This window comes from Peromyscus californicus, unplaced genomic scaffold (assembly GCF_007827085.1).
Source record: "Peromyscus californicus insignis strain IS unplaced genomic scaffold, ASM782708v3 Scaffold_21__1_contigs__length_65335640, whole genome shotgun sequence".
Classification (NCBI taxonomy): Eukaryota; Metazoa; Chordata; class Mammalia; order Rodentia; family Cricetidae; genus Peromyscus; species Peromyscus californicus.
The window spans coordinates 19570430-19594168 of NW_026294514.1; the positions used below are offsets into that span (position 1 = coordinate 19570430).

General features: G+C 40.7%; 1 protein-coding gene across 24 annotated transcripts in view; it reads left to right on the forward strand.

Moving 5' to 3' along the window:
- The first annotated feature begins 3639 nt into the window (after positions 1–3639).
- Positions 3640–23739, forward strand: part of Map2 (microtubule associated protein 2) — a 280848-nt gene continuing 260748 nt past the window's right edge. For 3 of the 24 annotated variants that reach the window (XM_052749705.1, XM_052749710.1, XM_052749709.1), the window contains exon 1: positions 3640–3787. The gene's annotated coding sequence lies outside the window, so the exon portion shown is untranslated. The remainder of the gene's footprint in view (positions 3788–23739) is intronic. The other 21 variants (XM_052749713.1, XM_052749714.1, XM_052749715.1 and 18 more) reach the window with 10 other exon arrangements.

Consider the following 23739-nt stretch of genomic DNA (forward strand, 5'->3'; position numbering starts at 1 on the left):
TGCCGCATCTATTGAGATGATCATGTGATTTTTATCTTTAAGTGATTTTCTATTATTTATTACATTTGTGGACATATATGTTGAACCATTCTGCATCTCTGTAATAAAGCCAAATTGTTTGTGATGGGTGATATTTTTAACATATACCTGTGTATTGCAATTACTATTGAGGGCTTTTTTTCATGAGGGATATTGGCCTGAAGTTTTCCTTTTTGGGGGGAGATGGGTCTTTACCTGGTTTTAATATTAAAATAATACTTGTTTCATAGAAAAAATTTGGAAATGTTCCTTCTGTTTCTGTCTTTATTTCTATTTTTTTAGTAGTTAAAAATTGGTTGTAGTTATCTTTGAAAGGCTGGTAGAATTCTACTGCGATTCCTGGGTTCTTTTTAAGTTTGAAGGTTTTTTTTTAAAAAAATTATTGTTTCAATCTCCATATTTGTTACATGTCTGTTGTTGATCTCTTCTTGGCTTAACTTTGGTGATTCTGTTGTATTGAGAGATTTGTCCATTTCTTTTAGATTTTCTCACTTAATGGAGTATAGGTTTTAAACTATTCCCTTATGTTAAGAATTCCATTGTTATGTTACTGTTATGTCATTATATATGCAAATATATAAATAGACAGATGTTTTATACATATATATATATGTTATACCAAATAAAATGATGATACTTCCCCTAAAATCCATAAGCTAGCTCATAAAACTTCAGTGACAGGCTCGCAAAGCCTCCCTTCCATTGTTGGCTAGGCGAGTCCAGGAGTCTCCTAAAGCAATATGGGCGTTTGCCATTTCCCTTGTTTGCCTCCTAGAACTTAAGGGTAAGACGTTATTGCTGCAGACAGCAAGACTAGAAGGAATCCAGCTGGAACTGTCCTGGAAGCCTCCTCCCTGAGGACTCGCTTTCACAGTACCAGAAGTTGCTATGTGAGCTGTCAAGGGAGAAAAGCAAATCAGCAAGTCATCCTCAGCTACAAAGACTACAAGCCACGACACCAATTGGCCTGGCAATATATCCCCAGTGGTACAACAGTGGGGATAGCCAACAGCTGTCTAATTAGAATTAAGGCCAAATTAATAGGAGGGAACTCATGCCTGGTACCGAATACCTAGTCAATTATCCATGGCTGGAGAGGAGGCCACCGACTCTAACTCTAGAGGAGCCCCTACTAATGGCCACTTTTTCCTAAACTAATATAATGGCTGACTATATTCTGAGTCCTTATCTTTATACCTTTACATCTTTCTCGAAGCAGATGAAGACTGTCACAGAGATCCACGACTTGTCAAAATACAGAGAATAAGTGATAGACCCAATCGATACATTGACAACTCAAACCCTACACCTACCTACAGCTCAGAAAACATCACCGAAGAAGAGGGAACAGAGAGATTGTGAGCTGGAAGAACAGGACACCTGCTGCTAGAGAATGTCTTCTAGACGTGGTAGAGAAGTTGCACTTATGAAATATTGATAATAAGTTTACCTAAGCAAGACCTGCATAATCACAATACCAGCTGGAATGTCAAAATGTCCTGGGAAAATTTATATATATGTTCCAAAATTGTCACCCACTCCAAAATTGTCGTCCCCTATCCTTGTCCTTTGTAATTGATTCCTGATTTTAAATCTCCTCTATGGAACTCCAGCATATGATAACTCTGGCTGAGATTGGTAAGAGGAGGCATGCTCCCATATAAGACTGAGTTTCTCCTGAAACAAGACTACTTGTGTTTGTTGGACCCAGCAAACTACTAAGATGGAAAGCCACTGGTTTTCAAAATGTGGACAGGTTTTTTTTTTTTTTTCCCCCTCCATGCCTGCAGTTTATTTTAAGCTCACAGTTAATGCGAACCCACAGGGTTTCTATGTGGAGTGAAAGAAGAACCAGGAATCTTTTCCTATTGGAGTGTGGCTCTTGTGTCAAACAACACAACTCTCCTAGAGACCAGGAAGCAGCCACTAATTGGGCTAAGAAGGGATGAAGTCTCTCAGTGAGCTTCTGCACATATGTGTCCTGTCAGGATCCAACAGGACCCCTGCTCCTTCCTTCCATCCTCATACTGTCTCTATCATTCCCTAGTGGCTGAAACCTTCTCCATCAGGACACCATCTGAGGAGCCCCAGCTCCAACAAGCTTCCTACTACTGGGTATGCCCTGATATTTCCAACCTCCTTGCAAGCATCATTAGGACAGCAGATGACACTGGGTGGAGGGAGGCGTTGCCCAGAGCCTGGGGTGTGACTATGGAGATTATGTTTTCACACCTTGCTGTGGAATGAGTACCAATGTTCGCAGTGTCCTCCAAATGGGTCACTTTTCCATCTGAAGACTGAGGGAATTGGACCAAATACCCAAGAAATCAACTTAAACGTTCTGTGCTTTATTAAGAGGCAAAACCATGTTAACAACTACAGTTTCTTCAGAACTGTTGAAACTGTGTAAGCCCCTCCTTGCTCTTTAGGTTGACCTTTAAAATATGTTCTCTTGGTACCTGAGAGAGACAGGTAAAATTATTCTAACCTGTACTCTTCCAGCTGCTTTCTTGGACATTTCCTTTTCAAATGTATTTAAGAGATTTTTTTTTAAATTTTAAGTTATTTTTAAGTTTGTGTGTGTGTTCAGATGCCCATGGAGGCCAGGGATGTCAGATCGCCCTGCAACTCCAGTGGCATGCAGATGTGAGCTGCCTGATGTGGGCGCTGGGAACCCAGCCCAGGTTCTCTGGAAGATCAAGCAGTGTGTGCTCTTAACCACTGCGTTGTCTCTCCCAAGGCCAACAGTTTCCCTGAGCATCCACTCCGTCTTTTATGTGTTTGAGAGAGGGGGTACTGATAGTTTTCACCCTCGCTTGGTGTAATTACCGCACCACAGATTGAACTAGATGGGGAGGACATTTGAGTTTCATGTTTCCACAGAGCTTTGAACAATGGCCGACACATAGTAGGTCTCCATAAACATTAGTTGAATCAATCAGTGCACCCGATTAGTGACAGAGCTGGGTCTAGAATGCTCCACACCCTTTGCCCTCCAACCTTCAGTCCCAACAGAGGCTGTTCTCTATCCCAAGTCCTTCTTTTGGGTGTCTTTCCAGGTGCACCTGTGGCTGGGTGTGCGCAATCGAGGTCAGTGAACTTTTTCCCCCAATAGGTCCACCCAACCTGCTTCAGCCACGGTGCAAAGACAAGGGCGACTAAAGACTGCAAAGAACGTCCCTGACTTCCCAAGGTCGTCCTTAAGGAGGCCGGCTTGTCTCTGCTGCTCACTTTGCAAGCCTAGAGGGACAGTTCTGCAACGCAGGCCCCGCTGGGAAAGGAGCTTGGGTGCCTGCGGCTCCGGAGCCGCCTTTGGCCTTGGCTGGGCGGGGCTCTCGGGGACTGCGAGCCTCGCTGTCCCCGGTGGGGCGGTCGGCTGGCTGCGGTAGGAGGCGGGGCCCGGCGCTCCCCCTCCCCGACACTGCGGCGGTGGCAGCGTCTGCCCCAGCGCTGCGCGGACGGTGGCGGAGCCTGAGAGGGGCGGGGACAGGCGGGGCGGGGCGGCCGCGGAGCCCGGCTGGGGCGAGCACGGGGCGGCGCTCGGCTGCGCGGGCTCTCGGCTGCGGCGGCGGCGGCGGCGGCGGTGGCAGCAGCATCCTCTCTCTCTCCCTGCGGCCTCCTTCTCTTTCCTCTCCTTCCTTCCCTCGCTTCTGCAGTCGTCCGGCCTCCCCGGCTCCTCCCACCCAGGAGCTCTAGCTCTCCGAGTCAGCGGCGGGCGATCGCGGGTGCGTCCGCTTTCCGCGCCCAGGTAAGAAGACATCGTCCCGCCTCGCTCAGCGCCGGTCCTCCCTCCTCCTCCTCCTCCTCCTCCTCCTCCGGCTCCGCGGAGAGGAGCCGCAGCCCGGAAAGTAGGAACCGGACTGGACCGGCTAGTCTCGGCCCCTGTGCTAAGAGAGACAGCCCGCGCAGGTTGGCGCTGTCCAGGCCCGGACCTCTCCAGGTGTCACTCCGGGGCAAGGGACCCGGCTAGGTACCTAAACTCTGGATTTGTAGATGAGCCTGTGACCTTCTTAGGTACCACTTCAAAACCACAGGAAACTTAGGTTCAGGTTAACTTACGTGTTTTGAGAGTTAATATTGCCCGAGCTGTAGAAAGAAGGGGAGGACATTATACAAAGATCCCTGAGGAAAGGATTTAAAAGTAAAGGGTGTATTTTATGATTACTGTTTTATATGTGTCTGCCTCTGTGTGCTCACAGCCTCAGAGCTCTGCACACTGAGGAAAGAGGTGAGTGAGGGGAACCCAGCCAATTTCAAATTTCAAATCATTTCTCCAGAGACCACAGGAAGAAGAAAACTGGTATATTTTTGGTAATTTTTAGGAAAATGAAAAACTGTTCCTTGGTTGTAGAGGGCGGGGCCCAAAGGTCCAAGCCTGGCTGAGCTTGGATTTCAGCGTAGTCCTTTCTTCCTAAAGGAGAGGGGTGGGTACCCAGCTGCATCTGTTCTTCTATTCATTTCTTAATTCTGAAGCTTTTCTTTCCCGAGTGGGGGACTCGAGTAATGACTGCCTTCTCCAGCCTCGCCTTTGTTTCGGGATGGAAATGTGAAGGCAGAGAGAGCCTAGGAACCAGGAGTGGGGAGGTGTGTGTTTGGGTGTGTGAGGAGGGGGAGGGGAGAGTGAGCTGCTAGAGTCCGAAAGCACCGTCCTCGAAGACTGGAGACTGGTGTTTTTCCTCCTGGCATCGGGGATGCTGGATTTTGTCAGCAGATTAAAAAGGTTGGTTAGCAACAAGCTGGCTTGTGATAATTACTGTTTGCCCTCTGTTGTAAGCTCTGAGCGTAAGGCATCCGGGACACAGACCTTTTGAAACTGGGTGTGAAGCTTTTGTCAAAGATGCAGCGCGCACACACACACACACACACACACACACACGCACACGCACACGCACACGCCCCTGCACACATGCTACAAAATGGAGTGGATAGCCAAAAGACAAATCTTTAAAAATTCATTTCCTAGGATTTGAGGATTGTGCTCTGAATGAAATTTATGTTTTAAAACAACACCACCAAAAATAACCCCTGTCATTGGGTGGTACAGAGTTTCGGGTGTGATACAGGAAAATAAATGGATATTAGTAAGGAACCAGCTTACGTATTAAAGAGAAAATGTCTTTAAAATGATCAGTGAGAATTGCAAACTGAAGTTGAGGCTGGCAGCCACAGTGAGGCGGTGGAGAACAAAGCCTTTTATGTGAGCCACATTATGCAAAAGGTCCCTCTGTGTGAGCTGCAGGTACCAGCCCAGAATAAAAGCAGAGCACTGTCACCCTTTCATTTTACTGTGGTCCATTATGATATTTTTGGCAGCCAAAATAGATTGAATAAACAAACACCCTTTAAAATCCTTTTGATTTTATGCCCATGAGGAAGATTCCAGCCTGAGTGACAAAGGCACTCCTGTAAGTGAACCTGGTGTCTATTATTTTTAGTAGAAAAACCTTAACAATTTGCAAATCATTTCCAGTCATTTCCCCCTTGCACAGAAGGACCCCCCCCCCCAACACTTCTAGAAGAGGTAAAGGTCCTGTTGTTCTTTCAATAGGAAAATACTGTGTTTGTGCTCATGTCCATGTACATATGTCATAACATTAATTTCCCTGTGACTTTTATCTGATTCTCCCATCTTAACATCTGTATTCGTGATTTTGTTATTCTCAGACCGGTTATTTCTTATTTGGTACATGCCACGTGTCTGTGGTTTGCTTAATTTTATTCTATTGTGTTTCATGGTTGGCTATAACATTATTTAATTTCCAAAGGTTTTTTTTTTTTTAACCTCATATGTGGGAAATTGCATGTATCAAGACATCTAGACAGTTTAGCAATTTGGCTTTCCTTTAAGTAAAAGAACATTTTAATGGCATTCATTTTCATTTTCTTTGTTTCTCACCTTTCTTAACTCCTTTCCCTTCCCCAATAATCAGGCAAGCTCTTTCTTGTTGACTGTTCTTGTCCTGTTCCCTGCTCCTACTTTTGTCTAGACTACTACAGGTGGAACCAGCATTTCCAGGCATTTTGAATTTAGGATGTGCTTACTCCACAGCAGTTCTCTCTCTCTCTCTCTCTCTCTCTCTCTCTCTCTCTCTCTCTCTCTCTCTCTCTCTCTCTCTCTCTGACTTGTTTACAGCACCTTCTCAGGGAGGAGGGAGGGAGCTGGAATGTGCTGAAAGAACCCGACCCAGTGAAACCGGCACAGCAGTGACCTCATGCTAGTAGGTGCTTCAGTCCCATTGAGGGAGCCAACAGCCGACATCCTCTCAGTGGAGACCAAACTCCAGCAACATGCCCATCCCAGACCAGAGGCCCTGCTCTTCCCACAGTGGCCTCAGCCAACATTACTCTGCTAAGGTTAAAGGCATATTTTTCTCTTTTATGTATTTCTTTTCAGGGATCTCGAATTTGGCCAGAAATACATAGTCAGAAATGAAACTTGGCACAGAATGTTCTAAGCCTGAAGGAACAATTTCATTCCATGCCTCCCCCCACCCCCTGGTTTAAACCATTTTACACATTTTCTAAATGTCAGAATTAAGAAAGAAAGGAAAAAAAGGGGGGAGAGGCTTGTTCGGTAGATTTTTTTTTTTTGTAGATTTTTAATATTTCCTTGTGACACACATATACTCACTGAATTTCACTGGCAGTTAGATGACAGAGAAGTGTACACTTTTGTACATTGGTATTTAAAATCAAGTAGGCATCACATTTGCCTAGATGAAGAAATGACAGCAAGTGAACCCCTCTGTAATTCATTACTGTCCCTGTGAGGCAGAGCATAGGAAGTTGAGTAGGGACCTTAGGGTGACTCTGACTGTCAAATTCTTTTCAGTGCTTGACTTCCTCTTAGCAGATGAAAATAAAAAACCAGGGATAAAGAAAACACCGATCAGCATTACCCCTCAATGCTAGGATTGCTCTCTTAGGTAAAACACTAATTGAAGGCAGACAGTTTGGAGCATTTGTTGCCTCTTTTGTGTCTGATCTCGATGAGTTACAGATGTTAATAAGCTCTTCCACTCATGTCATTATCTGAGGTTTATTAGTTCTTATCAATTTCTGGTATTCCTAGGGAATGATTAGCGCCAGGGATGGCTTCCAAGCACCAAAAGCAAATATGGAATTGCCAAGTGAGATGGGATGTGCCTGAGGCCCAGGGAAAGGACCTATGGGGAAGCCGGGGTGTGTGGTGGGGTAGAGGGAGAGGAGGAATCGAAGAAGATTCTCAGCTGCTAGTGTTTGCCCATGTAGGGTGCAGATGAGAGCTTGTGGGCGTGGGTGGAGGTGGAAGAAATCTGTTTCGCCTTTCTACCTCAGTGCAGTGTGATGTCCCTTCTCCTCCCACGACATTGCTTTGAGCTTATGGCTGTGGGTACTTCCTTGTTAAAATTATACGGGACAGTTACTGAAGGCAGGTCTGTAGTGAATTAAAAAGTTTAAAACAATGTGAGCACAATTAGTTGACTTTATTGGGAAACATTTTGAACCTAACCTTTGAACTTTGAACTTTGACCATTCCTCTCCAAAAGATGAGCTTTTCCTCTGCGTGGTACCGTATTCGGCTGTGATGTATTTTACTTATTCATTTCAGGGGAATTGTTTGGCGAGTCAAACAGAAGAAAAACAGAATCCTCTCTCACTCTGTTGTTAAGTTTATATTGTACACAAGGGGAAACGTTTTAAACATTGTTTTCAGTTACAACACATAACAGAATGGACAAATTCATTAACTATCTGTCTGTCTGTCTATCTGTCATCTACCTGATTTTTGAGATGCTAGTGAGATTATTAGGGCAACTTTTTATATTATTTGTTATTTATTTATTCATTCATTTATTTAGAGACAGTGAAACTCAAGGGAGCATAAATAGGCTTGTAATTCCCAATGCAAGCTCAAACTTAATTTGAGTTCCACCCTCCTTCCTCAGGCTCTTTTAGTTCTGGACAACAGGACATGTGCTATGACATCTAGCTAAACCCATTTATTTTTAGTTTTCATTTTTTCTTACATTGGAAATAGATTATTTTCTCATACAATGTATCCTGATTAGAGTTTCTCTTCCCTCTACTGCTCCCAGCTCCTCCCCACCTCCCTTCTGCACCAGATCCACCCCTTTCTGTCTCTCATTAGAAAAGAACAGGCTTCTAAGAGATGACAACCAAAGATGACAAAATACAATAAAATAAGTAAAAGCAAAAACTATCATGTCAAAGTTGGACATGGAAACCCAAGAGGAGCAGAAGAGTCCCAAGAGCAGGCACAGGAGTCAGAGACCCACTCATTCTCGCGATAGGAAGTCCCATGAAAACACTAAGCTCATAGTTACAATATACACACAGAGGACCTGGTGCAGACCCATTGCCAGCCCTGTGCTTGCTGCTTCAGTCTCTGTGAGCTCTTACGCACCTTGTTTAGTTGATTCAGAAGGCCTTGTAATACTGGTGTTCTCCATCCTCACTGGCTCTTACAATCTTTCTGCTTCCTCTTTCACAGATTCCCTGAGCTCTGAGGCGAGGGATTTGATGGAGACCTCCCATTTAGACTCTCTCTGCATAATATCTGGCTGCAGGTCTCTGCATCTGTTCCCATCGGCTGTTGGAGGAAGCCTTTCTGGTGATGACTGGATAAGGCACTGACTTATGAGTATAGCAGAATATCATTAGGAGTCATTTTGTTGATACTTTTTTTTTTTAAAGACTAGTAGTGTTTGGTTTCACTCTAGGTCTCTAGGCTATCTAGTCTCTGTTTCTTGGTTACTCAAGCAGCTTCAGGTATGGGTTCCCTCTCATGGAGTAAGCCTTAAGTCAAATCAGACATTGGTTGGTTACTCCCACAAGTTCTGTGCCACCATCGCCCTAGCATATTTTGTAGGTAGGACAGATTGTAGGTCAAAGCTTTTATAGCTGGGTTGATGCCCATGTTTCTTTTTTGGCAGCCTGCAGAATACCTTCCCACACCAAAGAGACTAGAATGTAAGGATGAAGTCTCCATGTAGGTACCAGCTTCAATTCTCCATATTCAGTGAATTGTGTGGGTGTTTTCCTCAGCAATGAACTCCCCTGTCTTTACCTGACATCCTGTGTCTATGGATTTATAGTTTAGTTATCATTTACTTAGTGGGTAATAACCAGTTATAAATGAATGCGTACCATATTTTCTTTCTGGGTCTGCATTACATCACTCAGGATGATTTCTTTTTGTAGTCCACTCATTTGTCTGCAAATTTCATATCATTTTTTAAAAAATACCTGAGTAATACTCCATTGTGTAAATGTACCACATTTTCCATTCTTATGTTGAGGGACATCTAGGTTGCTTCCAGTTTCTGGCTATTATAAATAAAGCTGCAACGAACATGGTTGAGCAAGTGTCTTGTGGTAGGATGGAGTGTCCTTTGAGTATATGCCTAAGAGTGATATAGCTGGATCTTGAGGTAGATCAATTCCCAACTTTCTGAGGAACTATCATATTGATTTCCATAGTGGCTATACAAGCTTGCATTCCCACCATCAATGGAGGAGTGTTCCCCTTATTCCACATCCTCACCAGAATGAGCTGTCACTTGTGTTATTGAACTTAACCATTGTGACAGGTGTGAGATGGAATCTCAAAGTAGTTTTGATTTGCCTTTCCCTGATGGCTAAGGATGTTGAACATTTCTTAAGAGTTTCTTAGCCATTTGTAAATTCATTTGCATGACTGGACTTTTTCTTATCTTCTTTTTTCTTTTCTATTTTCCTGCTTTCCTACCTCCCATTCTTCCTTTGCTCAGTACTTTCAATTTGTAATGAAGAGACAACAAAAACATCACTGATCCTCAGAAAGTGAAAACAGAGGCTGCTGTTTTGTCTTTAGTTATTCTCCATTATGCTTATATCTCTGTTTTGACATGTAGCTTTAATCTCACTTCTCCTACTTAAGACTTGTCCCTATTTTGGTCCTATCTTTGAACTTACTTTTTGTATGTCTTAGGCATAGTCTTTTCCTTATCTGCGGTTCTTCCATCATGAAGCATCCTAATCAATATGACATTCCAAATCTGGAAGTTGCTGCTTTGTATCTCCCCATGGATTTGTACTCATACTAGTCCAGTGCATGCAGATGACACAAGGTATCTTCCTCAGCCACTCTTTACCTTGTTTGGAAGTGGGGAGGCTTGCTAGTTGAGCCATGAGCTCACTGGTTGGCTAGACTGGCTGCCTAGTGAGCTCCAGGGATCCACCTCTCTCTGCTCCTCACCCCTTGGTCTCTGCACTTGGATTCTTTTACTTGGATCCTGGGCATCCAAACTCAGGTCCTTATGCTTAGCAAACATTTTACAAACTGAGTGTCCTCCTAGCCCCCAGGCTCTTTATTTCATGGAGAGTTACTCATGGCAATTATTTTCTCATCACCTTTCCTTAAATTATTTAAACATTTTCAGGGAACAATGGTACATTTACTTGATTAATTGCTTCAAAATGAGAATTTTGGCTAATGACATGATTTTTTAAAAGTTATTTGATTCACCTGAAACCAAATCAGTTTGGCTGTTCTTCTTGTTGTTTTCTTTTTTGAGTTAAGTTGAACAATGACTGCTAGCAGTCTATTGTTTTCATGTTAGATGGGTTAGATGAACCCACTGATATAAACCAAAAACAGTGGATCAATCAATAAATGTCGAACTAAGTTTAAGATTAAGTAAAACATTCCTAATTTCAATTCTCCATATAACATTATTAGTAGCTAATCTAAAATCTGCCTGAAAATGACCATGAAACACAATGCTTGAATATCCACAATTTCATCCCTTAACTATGTAGATCTTTAAGTTTAAACAAGACTTATAAGTAAGCGTACATATGGACTGTTTGAGACAGAATAATTGTGTCAGCATGAAGTCTTTGCGTTTCATGCTTATTGTTATTGAAGATGGTTAGGACACTGTACTGCCACAACACCTGTAACCATTCATTTTCCTACTGTCAACGGACCCACTGTAAATATACTGTGAATGCCTTAACACTGATTTGATATAATGAATTGGTCGGAGAAAGGATCTAACACTCTGCACTGGAAAGAGTGCTACAGCATCATTTCCAGGAGCAAAAAGGCAATTAAATAATGCCCAACTGTGGTGGTTTGAAAGAAAATGGCCCTCAAAGGGTATGACACTATTAGGAGATGTGGTCTTGTTGGAGGAAGTGTGTCACTGTGGGGGCGGACTTTGAGGCCTCTTTTCTCAAGCTTCACTCCGTGTGACAGTCAGTTGACTTCCTGTTGCCTCTGAGTCAAGATGCAGCACTCAGTTTCAGTACCACATCTGCATGCCGCCATGCTCCCCTCCCCACCATACTCCCCGCCATGGCGATAATGGACTGAACCTCTGAACTGTAAGAGAGCCCCTTCAACTAAATGTTTTCATTTATAAGAGTTGCCATGGTCATGGGGTCTCTTCATAGTAATACAAAACTTAACTAAGACACCAGCTTTGAAGTTTTACTGCTGCATTTGTGTATCTTATCTCCCCCAAAATGGCAATTTAGTTGTTTCCCGTGTATTCTCTCTGGTAGTATGAAAATATTAATATGAAGCCTACTTTTGTGGGTGGATGGGAGACACTGAATCCTTGCCACTCACTGTGTAAAATGGGCAGAAAGTGTTTTTAGAATTCAGTTAGAAATTCCCTGTGTTTAAAACTGCCCTTTGGTGTAGCAAGGAACAGATCTAATACTTTCATTTACTCTGTGTATTTCTTACTGTTTGAACAAAAATTTCAATCTTCAACATATAGTTTCTTTATTATAGTACCTATAACAACTTATTAGCCCACTAACTCTGTCTGCTTTATGTTTCACAGAGCAATAAAATGAGGATGAGAGTATGTGAATGTGTGATTATCCTCTTAGATAGTTACACACGCATGTGCATGCCCCTCTCATACATGCATACATGAATGCAACAGTTTTTCGTAGTTGAGATCAATTGTTTTTCAGTCCACTGGATTTTTTATTTAATTTAAAAGCATACTACAAAGTTCCATATGAGAAATGTAGTATTCAATACAATTTATATGAAAAGTAGTATTTTTTTATGAAAGCAAAACATATAGTGTTAAAAGTACAGTTGGCTCATCATATCTACAGCCCTACATCTGTGGTTTAATCACTGTGGTTTGATCTTTAAAATGTTAAAAAAAATCACTGAACACAATATAATTCCCCCCACCCCATCATTATTCCCTGAAAAATACAGTACAACAGCTATGTACCTAACATTTGCATCGTGTGAGGTGTTGGAGTTAATCTAAAAATGATTTAAACTGTAGGAGGATGTATCATATTCAAATGTGACATGGTTTTCTGTAAGGGACATAAGTGTCCGATGAACTTTACAACAATGGGATCTGGGTTACATTGCTCCAAGCAGAAAGCTGTGAAATACAGTTGTTCCCCATATCTGGTAGGGGCGGGTTCCAGGGATAAAGCTAACGTTTATACTCAGAGGCAAAGGGTCTTCTCTGTTGATGGAGATTGTCTACGTTGAAACAACTTGCCACTTGAACTTCCTTTTTGAAAGATTGAGGTGACACTCTTTTGCCTGGACAATGCAGTTGACATTTCTTTAAATAGCAGGAGTGAAGATGGAAGGGACTTTAGGAATTTTACTGCCTGGAAAACATAAGTACTAAAGCTACTAGAGGACACCCCAATCTGTAGGGAAGTAGAAACACCACTCTAACCTTGCTGTGACTATTGAAACCAGCTGGGACATTGCAACTCAGACTGAAGTTGGCTTTGTCCATAAAGTGTGTGCTGAGTGTTGCAGCATAGGATAGAGTGGCCTCTGGTGAAACTTGGGTGTTTGTTGTTCATTTTGCTACTAATTCATTTTTCCCTCTGAGTGGGAAGACACTGAATGACTGTGGGTGGGACCCAGGTTGGAGGTTGTGACAGCTTTGTCCAGCTCTGTACTTCCTGATTTCAGAGGCTCATGTGGATTTTACAGAGACTATCATGGGGACTTATGGACTCTGGAGTGCTTTATTTTAAAAGAAAGCATCACTGGAAATGAATTACTTGGATTTGAAATACAATCTTCGCCTTTTTATTCCTAATATATTTGTATTTAATAACAGTACAGTGCTTTGTAACCCTGAGAAACTTACTGCCTTTAAAGGAGTATGTGCTTATGTGCCCGGAAATGGATCATGTCATTAAATATAATATTTTAGATTGTTGAAACTAGGCTAGGGATGTAGTTCAGTTGGTCAAGTGCTTGCCTACATACATACAGCATAGCATACATAGGTAAATATCTATAAAACCAGTACTCTGAAAGTCAAAGCACAGGGATTAGAGGTTCAAGTCAACTTTTGTGACCTAACTTGTTGAGGTCAGCCTGGGCTACATCAGATCCTGTTAAAAAATAAATTATTTAAGTTGACAAATTAAAAAAAAAAACTGTACATCATTAAGGCATTTCTTCTGTGCCCCACGTTCTACTACTAAAGGAGCTTCAGCTATTAAGATGTTACTAATTATATATGAATTTAAAGGTATTCGATGGAGAAAAGATGTATCTGTAAGCCAGCTGAGGCAGGCAGCCAATGAGAGACTTTCCTAAGGCGGTTAATTTGGAAGCAGGTTTGGGATTCTGTCATTTCGGCCCATACTCAGCCCTTTTGTAGGGGTGACATGGAAGACACATGTCACCCTGACTCTGTGTTCCCAGGCCTCATTATAGTTCTGTTTTCTGAGCTAAGGGTGGGGTAAGGTGGCAGTAGTACCTGCTCAATCTTGTGACTCAGTTGGCTTTTATATGGATAATAAAAGTGGGAGGGACTCGGAATTTAGGGCCATTCCAGCTAAGCTGTGTGCCAGTTTCTCTCTGAAAGCCCAGAGACTAAATCTGATCCAGGAAACACTTATAGCCTCCTGCTCCAGGGCCATTCCTGTGGTTTGGATCCTGTAGGAGAGAAGTGTCAACTCTGGAGAAGAATGCCCAGACTCAGGGGACTTGGATAGCCACAGAGTTTTGCTCTGACCTTGAACCGTCTTCATTGAAGCATTTCAGTTTGACTGGGTTTGTGTTTAAACTTGGTCCTCTGCAGAAAGAGAGTCCAACAAAAATAGCCAGGTTGAATTTTTTTCTTCTTCTGATATACAGCACCATAAAAAAATTTCTCAAAAATAGTTTCTGTGTTTCCCCCAGCCTTGGCATTTTTAGTTAAAGGAAGTGAACTAGAAAGCCTGTAGGCTGCTGTCTGTGCCTGGTTCCCACTTACCTTCCCACTCCTGTGTGCCTTCCTGTTTCCCTGCCTACAGTGCTCCATCCTTCTTGTGTTTTTGCTTCTTCTAAGGAAATAGCAAATTAAATGAGAATTAGGTGTTGCCATGGTTACTGTGTTCAGTAGCGCTACACCTGCACCCACGCTGCATAGGCATTGTAGAGTCTTCGGTAGACAAACATTTGACAGGCATGAGGAGCATCTTGGAGGAAAGAAATTAAGCAGAAACCATGCTTAAATATTTAAAGAGAAACATTCTCTGCTGCTCAAAACCGAAACTCTAACACTCTCAGGGGAGTGTCACCTTCTGTTAGAGAGTGCCATGCTGTGTGTCCTGAGTCTCTAGATGAACGTATATATGGACCATTAGAGTTGGAGTGACTATTTTATTATGGAGAAGATGGGATGAGAATGTATTCCTTACGAGATTTTATCTACACTTGGATAGCAAATTCTGTGTGGGGTTTTCTCAGAAGTGTCTTCATTTAAAGCCATTTACATGGAAAAACAATCTTAACTGCACACCAGCAAACAAAGCCTGAGGACACACAACTCTTGTGAGATAAATTATTCTTGGGCTCTTCCTCTTGGATTGGACTTATTTTGATAGTCTGAAATTTAAAAGTATCTGTGAAGAGTTAAGATTGAGTGTGTTGCGTTTCCCTCCGTGACACTCTTACTTGAGGAGGACTTGCTTTCCTCTTGCTGGTATGGCCCAAATGTTTGTCAAAGTACATCTAATTATTCATCAGTGTGTTTGTTTAATAACAGGGCTTCAGGTCCTGAAAGTAAAGTAGGTACTTTTCTGAGTATGAAGAATTTCAGGAGAAGCCATGTAAATTCCTGCTGTCAAATAGTTGATGTTTATCAGCAGGACACGGAAATTAACAAATAAAACAAATGAATGGATACTTCAGACACACAAAGATGATACAAGGGATATATAACAAAAACATCTAGTTCGGTTTCAGTGGGATGCAGTGTCTTTGTAGGAAAGAGTAGTAAACACAAAGCTATAGAAGGGTGTGAGCATTGAAGCAGAGGGAGTAACCTTAACGCAGGCAGAAGCCTTGCATAGCTGAGAAGCAAAAAGAAGAGCAATCTCATCAGAGTCGGGAGAGCCTAGGTATCTAATAAAACAGGAGAATAAGGCAGGAGGCAGATGCCGGACCTCTTAACTAGCCTGGATCGCAGTTTGACTTGTATTTGACTTGCAGCAATAAAGTTTTTGAGGTTGTAAAAGCAGAGTATTTTTGAAAATCCTTCACAGTTTTCAGAGATTAATTATACCTTCTAAATCCCTGTAGAAAGATCTGCATCTTATTCACTAACGTGTTAAATCACAAGAGAGAAATAATTTTGAAAATCAGAAACCAGTGGTGGAAATGGGAGTAGTGATTTGATCTAATCTAACAGAAATGAGTACAATGAAAATCCTGTTCTTTTTCTGTTAGAGAATTACATGCGTACTTAATTTAAACTGCTAACAGTCTTTTTTTTTTTTTTTGTACCCACACTAAATTTTTCAAAGAACTTTAAAAAAAAATTACAAATCCATATTTGAGAGAAATAGACAAAAAAAAATCCATTCTCAACATAATGGTATTTGTTGAGTATCTTTCCATAGCAGCTTCAATTGTAAACTGTCCTACAGGGCATGAAAGTGTGTGCAACTAACTGGGAAGTATGCTTTGCTTCTTAGAGGCAGTGGTGAAAATCTCCTGAGAACTCAAGTGAGCTGGTCTTATCCATGATGATCTTGGATCACTGGTGCAACTAATAATCAGTATGTTTTCTGAGCGTTTATTCCTTACAGTAAAGTATGTGATGCACTTTTCAGTTGTCTGCACATGTGACGTAATGCTCTTTTGAATTTAACATGAAACAATGTGCTTGACATTTTATCACTTAAATACTTTTGGCATCATTTGAAGCTGTTTCGTTCTCTCAGCTTGTCCTTATTAGGAAATAAAGTATTTACTCATTTTCCCCCCTTCGTGCAATTATTTCTACCAGGCATTTTCAAAACACAGATAAAATGTTGAGGGATGGCCATAGGCATAGGCAGATCTGATTTGAACCAAAAGTGTCATTTTCTAGGGACAGCTGGAGAGGTGTAGCACAAGAGACTGTGACCATAATATTGCAGCAAAAGGCACAAAGTAAGTCAGATATTAGAAGGAAAGGTTTAAAAGTATCATTAGTCATGACGAAAAGAGGATGTCACTCTATTTCATCAAAGCGAATTCAATTTTGGTTAAATCAGCATTTTTATTTTACAATGAAATATGGGACTACTCTTAATTTTTCTTTCAACTTCTTTCCTGGACTTCCATTATATTAAGGCTTGCTTTATGAAATAAATTACTTCAGTACGAAACCATTAGCTACATTCATCTATATCTCCCAGCTGCAGTTATTCAAATGTTCGCATAGTAATAACAAATGGACAAACAATTCAAATGTGTATTAAATTCTGAGTAGCAGTCTTAGAATTACATTCAACTATGGGCTGTTCAATATTGAGCTATTGCTAAACATCAAATAAAAAGTAAAATGTTATATTAAAAAATAATGACAGGGACTTAAAAGGAGACAAGAAAAAAATGAACTTCCATTGATGTATACAATTGTGTTTGTGTCAGAGAATATTAAATATACAAACCATTCTTTTACTGTTGACGCTAATAATGTAGAAAGCAAAATGAGTATTAAGAATATTGTGAATTATGACATCAGTTATGCAGTATGCAAATTCAGAAGTGAAACCCATCACCACGTGCAGGAGTGAAAGGCTTCAAAAAGGACATAGCACATACTGTGAGACCCAAAGAGGCTGGACTTGGAAAAGAACCCAGTTAGGAAAATATTGACAACAAAGGTGCTTAGGTAACAATGAGCATGACCTGTCTATTTGGGACAGGGATCCAAGGGTGTGTGGTTTCAGGTCTGTAGATGATACAAAGGATATATAACGAAAACATCTAGTTTGGTTTCAGTGGGATGCACTGGATTTTTTCCTTGTACTTTTAAAGAGTAACTTTCTTTTTAATTGTCCCATTAAATCAATAGTGAGGCCATTTGACACTTCTAGAAATGAGTCAACTGTGAGACAAGAGAGAGCTTCCCATGACAATTACCTGAAAGATCCTGGTATCAATTATACCTGACTTGATAATGATTCTTAGACACAAGTAATCAAGGGATCAAGGAGTGTGACAAGGTAAATGACAAAATCCTTTAAAGGTTAGGGAACATAGGAAAAACTATACTGTCATGAAAGAAAAAGGTAAATTGTAGAGTTCCTGGTAATCAGGCTGTCAGCAGCTTCTTCTACCTTGTCAGTATCTATATATGAGTTTGGTTGTTTTTCCACCAGTATTCTTATGGTTTAGAGTCAAAGAGAAGAAGAAAGTATGAAAAGCTGGATTTTAAATACAGTGAAACTTAGACAACTTGTTGAGTGACAGCCATAGGTCCATTTGAATAAAAAGCATCATTGTCCATGGGCAACTACACACTTGTGTCCATGCTATTATAGCAAAATGTACAAAGCAAATAAGATATTAGAAGGAAAGTTTTTAAAGCATTGTTAGTCAGAGAGAGAGGAGGGGAGAGAGAGGGAGGGAGGGAGGGAGGGAGGGAGGGAGGGAGGGAGGGAGGGAGGCAGAGACAGACAGAGGAGATCTGCGGATTGAACCTGTAAATAAATACATAACCAACACCTACAAATTTAACCATTTTTCTATTGATTAATTATTTCAAGGTTTAAAAACTAGGTTATATGCTATGGAATTCTTTTCCATATCACAAGATGTCTCAAAAACAAAGAATATTTTTCTGAAAACAACTGGAAAAAAACTTCAGTAACATTTATCTAGCTCTGAGATTCTCAGACTTGAAGAGAAGCTGATATGGCTATGGGGCAAGGTACACACTCATAACTAAGCTCAGAGCTGTGGGTTCCTTCAGACACATCTGGAAAGTACTTCTACTCAGCACAGAGCTGCTAGCTTCGGCAGAGTAGCAGTTACTCATACTGCTTCTGGACTTGGGTCAGAGTCCTCAGGATGGAGTGAAGACTCAACCTACATCATGACTCCTGGCAGTTAAATTTCTCATGATATGTCACCCCCACAAAATCTAAGTGTACATGTGTCAAAGTGCGGTGTATTTAACACAGAAACCACACTTCAAATTAGTGATACCTATATTATATAACTGTTCGTAATATAATCCAATAATAGAATTGAAAAAAGTTCTTTTGGAAAAGTCTATAATGGATATTATGGATGTTACAAGGATTTCATTTTAGAGTTAAAAAAATGCCAGTCTCAGAAGGATGGGTATTATGCAATTTCATTCAGATGTATAATATAAAAAAAATCAAAATCATTGAAATAGAGTGCTGGGGATGTAGCTCAGTTGGTGGAGTCCTTACCTATCATGCATGAAGCCCTGGCTTCAGCCCCCAGCACCTCATAAAACTGGGCATCTTGGCATATATCTGCAATCCCAGCACTCAGGAGGCAGAACCAGGAGGATCCAAAATTCAAGATCATTCCACAGCCTTTCAGACAGTCCAGTTCCATGTAAGATCATGAAAAAAGAAAGAAAGAAAAAAGGAAAGGAGGGAGAGAGGATGGGAGGGAAGACAGGTGGGCATGTAGTGGAATGAATGGCAAATACCAGAAAAATGTGGTGGTTGGAACGCAGGTGAGGAGATGTTGCCAGAGGATATAAAATTGAAGTTATGTAGACGTAATAAAATTTGATTGATCTAGTCTATAACATGGTAGTTACAGCTGATGATGATGTGTTGTATGTTTGAGGGATGCTAGGAGAGCGCTAAGTACTTTTACCATAGAAATGCTAACTACAGAAACAGATGCATGGTAATTTTATGTTAAGTCAAAGCAATGAATTGAAAAAACTGAATAATTTTTTTTATTCTGTTACTAAGTAGGTCAAAAAAATTTAAAAGTTAAGACATTTAAAATTATGCACAAATATCTTGAAGATTCATCATTGAGTATCTATCAAGTGTCTGTACTTCGGTGGCAGCCCACAGTGACTCCAGCTTGTGGCTTGATTCGATCCTGACTTAAGATCAGAGAGTACAAGCTTGTCTTTGCTCCTCAAGGCTGAATGACAGGCTGTTTGGCCAAAGGTGTGGTTACTAAATGTTTTGAGAATTAAGGAGGCGTTTACGCTTGTTTGTTCCTTGAACCAAGGGGTTCTTTTGACCCCCTTGCTTTGGGTACAAAAGGGCTATGAAAAATAAATTCGGGGCTGCTGCAGTATTCACTGAGAGTCCTCCCGATTCTATCTTCTGTCTCTTGTCTCTTTCTTTCTTAATCCTCACTCCCCTATCCAGGTACTGTTTGACAGGTAGGCTGGTCCCGACGTATTTCCAAGATTGCAGAGGAGGAACTGCAGCTTAGAGAGGGGAATTGCTTGGGGTTTACTTCACTACAATTTCACTTTCAACTGTTATTTCTGTGACACTGCTGCTCTGTTTTATTTGTCACTTATAAGACTACATTTGTGATCCGTTAAGTTCACAGCCACATGGTTAAGATCTATATTTATTCATGTTAATACTACTTTGAATAACTTGACTGGTGTGTGTGTGTGTGTGTGTGTGTGTGTGTGTGTGTGTGTGTGTGTTTTCACAAAAAGGAAACTTGTCCACATAGATTTACAAATGAAGTATCTGGAAACTGAATTTGAGATATCTTTTAGAGAAAAGATTTATGTATTCTTAGGGACTGAGAGGGAACACGAACAAAATACTCTCTCTGCTCCCCAGAAAATAACAGGCTTGGCATTTTTAGAGTTTTGGATCCTACCAGACAATCCTGAGCACACAGAAAATAACATAACCATCCCTCTTGTTAAGTGATTCACAAAACTTTACATTAATGTTAACTTATCCCTGTACTGGGACTGCCGTGTATAACATGAATACAGAGGCCATGTGTCGCCTTTGGTATAGAATATTGTGTAGCAGTTTCCTCTGACCGCTTGAAACATTCCATCTTACAGGGAAGTTCTCTAAACAGGAAGGTAAACAACTCAAAAGTAGCTTCAGGAAGTCCCTGAAACTGAACAGATTCACTAGACTCTTCTATGCCTGATTAAGCAAGAAAAAACCGAGAGCCCCTCTCAGATGAACAGGTAAGGTGTTCATGGAAGACTCAGGCAAGTCAAGCAGCAAAGAAGACTCATTGAGACCAGATCAGCTTGCCTAGAAGAGGCAGAAACCAGCTATGCTGCTTGGGAGAGGTTTAGACCAGAGTTGAAAGGACATTTTTCAACCTGCTGAACGGCCTGCAGGCTGTGCAGTGTGCTCTAGGTTTCCCAGCTTCTGTGAGCTGTCTCTCATGCTGTGTTGGGCCTTGGTGATGCAGCTGTCTTGGAGTCATTTCTCCTTCTGTAAGTAATCCCTCACCTTTACATACTCCTGTAAATAAACCAATAAGACAAACTAGTTCACCAAGTTTGACTTTGGTGGTTATCTGTATTTTGGTCTGTCATGGGATCCCTCTCTGGGGTGAGTAGATGTGTGTGTTGAGTCTCCCCAGCAAAAGTCCTGTCATACAACAAATATCAATTTCTGACTCTTTTTTGGGAGGTTGTTACACTCTACACAGTTAGTTTTTAATAATGATAAATTTAAAACCATCCCATTACATTATGATTAGCACTTGAAATCATCATATGTGGGCCATGTACATTTTATAAAATGGTTAAGTTTTAGATACTTATTTTTAAATAATAAAATAATTTAACTTTCTAAGTAGATGACATGTCATATGTGAAAGTAAAATTTTTGTTTGTTTCTATAATATCTACAATTGTTTGTATGATATCTACAGTAACATTTTGTTCTCACTTACTTGTTATGATTCCTGTCTTTTGTCAAGGAAACTGTGGATAAAGGAAGTTCTCAGTAAACATTTTAAATAAATTCATAAGTAGTTTTAGAACAATTTGTTTAGGAGAAAAAATTACCTAGCAAAACATTTTGTATCATGTATGAAAAACAGATATAGTATCATCTCTTTGATTGGTAAAGTTTGGAAGGATCAAGTCTAATTATCTCTTTTTTTAAAACATCAACCCAGCCTTGCCTTTTAAAGACATAGGATGATTGTAAATATCTCTACCTTCTCTCTGAGACCTTGAGAAATTCATCTGGCTTTCTGGCCTTCTAGTTCCTAATCTACAATGTGAGGGAATAGGTTTAATTACCTCCAGGATAGCTTCATATTCTACTGTCAACTGGAAAAAACAATGCAGTAACTCAACAGTCGTGCAAATCAGTTCATCCTGTTACTGTCAGTTCTGCAAAGCCTATAGTGGTTAGAATGCCAGACAAACAAGGGTTTCATTAGGGAAGACCAAAAGTCATAGAGGATGTTGAGACTGAGGCTGAGCTTTTAAAAGGAAACAAATTTGTTCACTGAGACCATCTACTTTACATTTAGCAAATGTTTATTAAAAACCAATTAGAGGCCCCCCTACTGTGATATGCCATGTTAGCAATAAAAAAAAAATTAGATTGCTTCCTTCCCATCCAGGAGCTTGTCCAGTGTAGGGAAGCAGTCACCTCACACCATTTTGTAATGAACAGGCTGTAAGTAAATAGCTCATTACTAGCTTACCTGATTAAAAGCCCTTGAGACAACATCCTGGAGGTAGATGCTGGGAAGTCAGAAGGTTGGGTCATCCCCAGATGCATAGCAAGTTCCAGGCCAGCCTGACATATATTAGACCCAGTCTAATAAAAAAGAAACAAAATAGAATAAATAAAAAAAACACTGGAGAAAGAAGTGTACCTATGATAACCTTTAATTAAAAGCCACATCGTGATATGGTTATTAGTTAAAATGACTATTTATGGTCATTCTGTATGAATGATTTTTCACACATAACTGCACCCAAGGATATAAGTAATCAAAGCTGTTGGAAAAAACAAGGATGAGGCTAAGCTTTGGGAAGAAACCTAACCCTATACCTTTATCAACTATAATTGCACTTTTGAGAGCTGGTGTGTTGTTAAGACAATCACATCACGAGACTATAAATAAAATGTTTTTCCTCACTAAGCTGCAGATTGTATGTTTTATTTAATTGTGTAGTAAGTTTTAAAACAATCCATCAGATTTACTACAAAGAAAATGTTTCTCGGAGACCCTTTGGGTTTCTCGTTGCCTGTAGATGATACACAAAAGTCCTTTTAAATCCTCTGAGAATGCCCTTGACTTGCTGTGTCCTGGAAGGACATGATGCTTTGCGAAAGGAGGCACAGCTAAAGGAATTACTGTACCGCTTTTCACAGTGAAGGGCAGCTGTTTGGAGCTATAATTAAAATGTAAATTATCAAAGGGGAATAATGAGAGCTATTTCTTCCAAACAGTATCCAGTGTAACCAGAGTGAGAAAAGAGTTCAGGGAGATTTCCTCCTATGGAAAAGCTGAGAGGGAAGTCATTTGTAAGAAACCAAGGGGACACAACCCATGGATTGTCTAGGATGCTGGGAAGCTGAATTAATCAGACAGACTTTCGGTTCTGCTGGGCCCGAATCCAAATCACACGATAACTGTGCATGGAACTCAGGCACCACCTCACTGCATGGGCACAGTAGCGGGGCTGTGAATAGAACTACAGTGCTGGTAGCATGAGTTGCCTTTCAATCCATGTGGTTTTATGAATTGAAACAGAGGACTTTTAATAGAATGCCATACGAGGACAGAATAGTAAGATTATAAACATACTCAGGGACTTTATACTATCCCCAAAAGGAAAACCCATGAAATCTTTCAAATGTAAGGATTTTCATGAATCAGTTAGTTTCTGTTACATTTGTGCTCAAATTTAAGTGCTTTATAAAGCTTTCACTGTCCTAACCAATGCTGCACATAAGCCAAAACGGAATATGTTCCTTTGGCTATACACATTAAGTCTTCATATTCAATGTCAATGAAATGTCGGTGGAAAGGAACTGTAAAACATTGATTTATAGCATGTTGTTTTTTTTTTTTTTAAAAAAAAAAACACAAACTCTTAAATTGAAGTATAAAATCTTAACCTCAAATTTTGGAGGGTATGGGGAAACTTATACAGGTTGCTATGAAATATTGATAAACGGTTTTGTCTTTTGTATGACTGTAACATCACCGAGGCTATCGTATTTAAGTAGTTAAGGATTGAAACTCAGTTCCTTAACTTAAGAGAAGGTTTGCTATGTATTTTCTCACGCTGCTGGAAGATTTCTACTGTCAGAGCATTAGCAAGTGTCTGTATTTTGCCCGTGTCCTAGTCTGCACATTCAGCTGGGACTTCTTCCCTGAGAATCAGGCTCATATACTCAAGCACCTGCCAGGTGCCTTTACATCTGTCCCTAGACATCAGAAAGTCACCA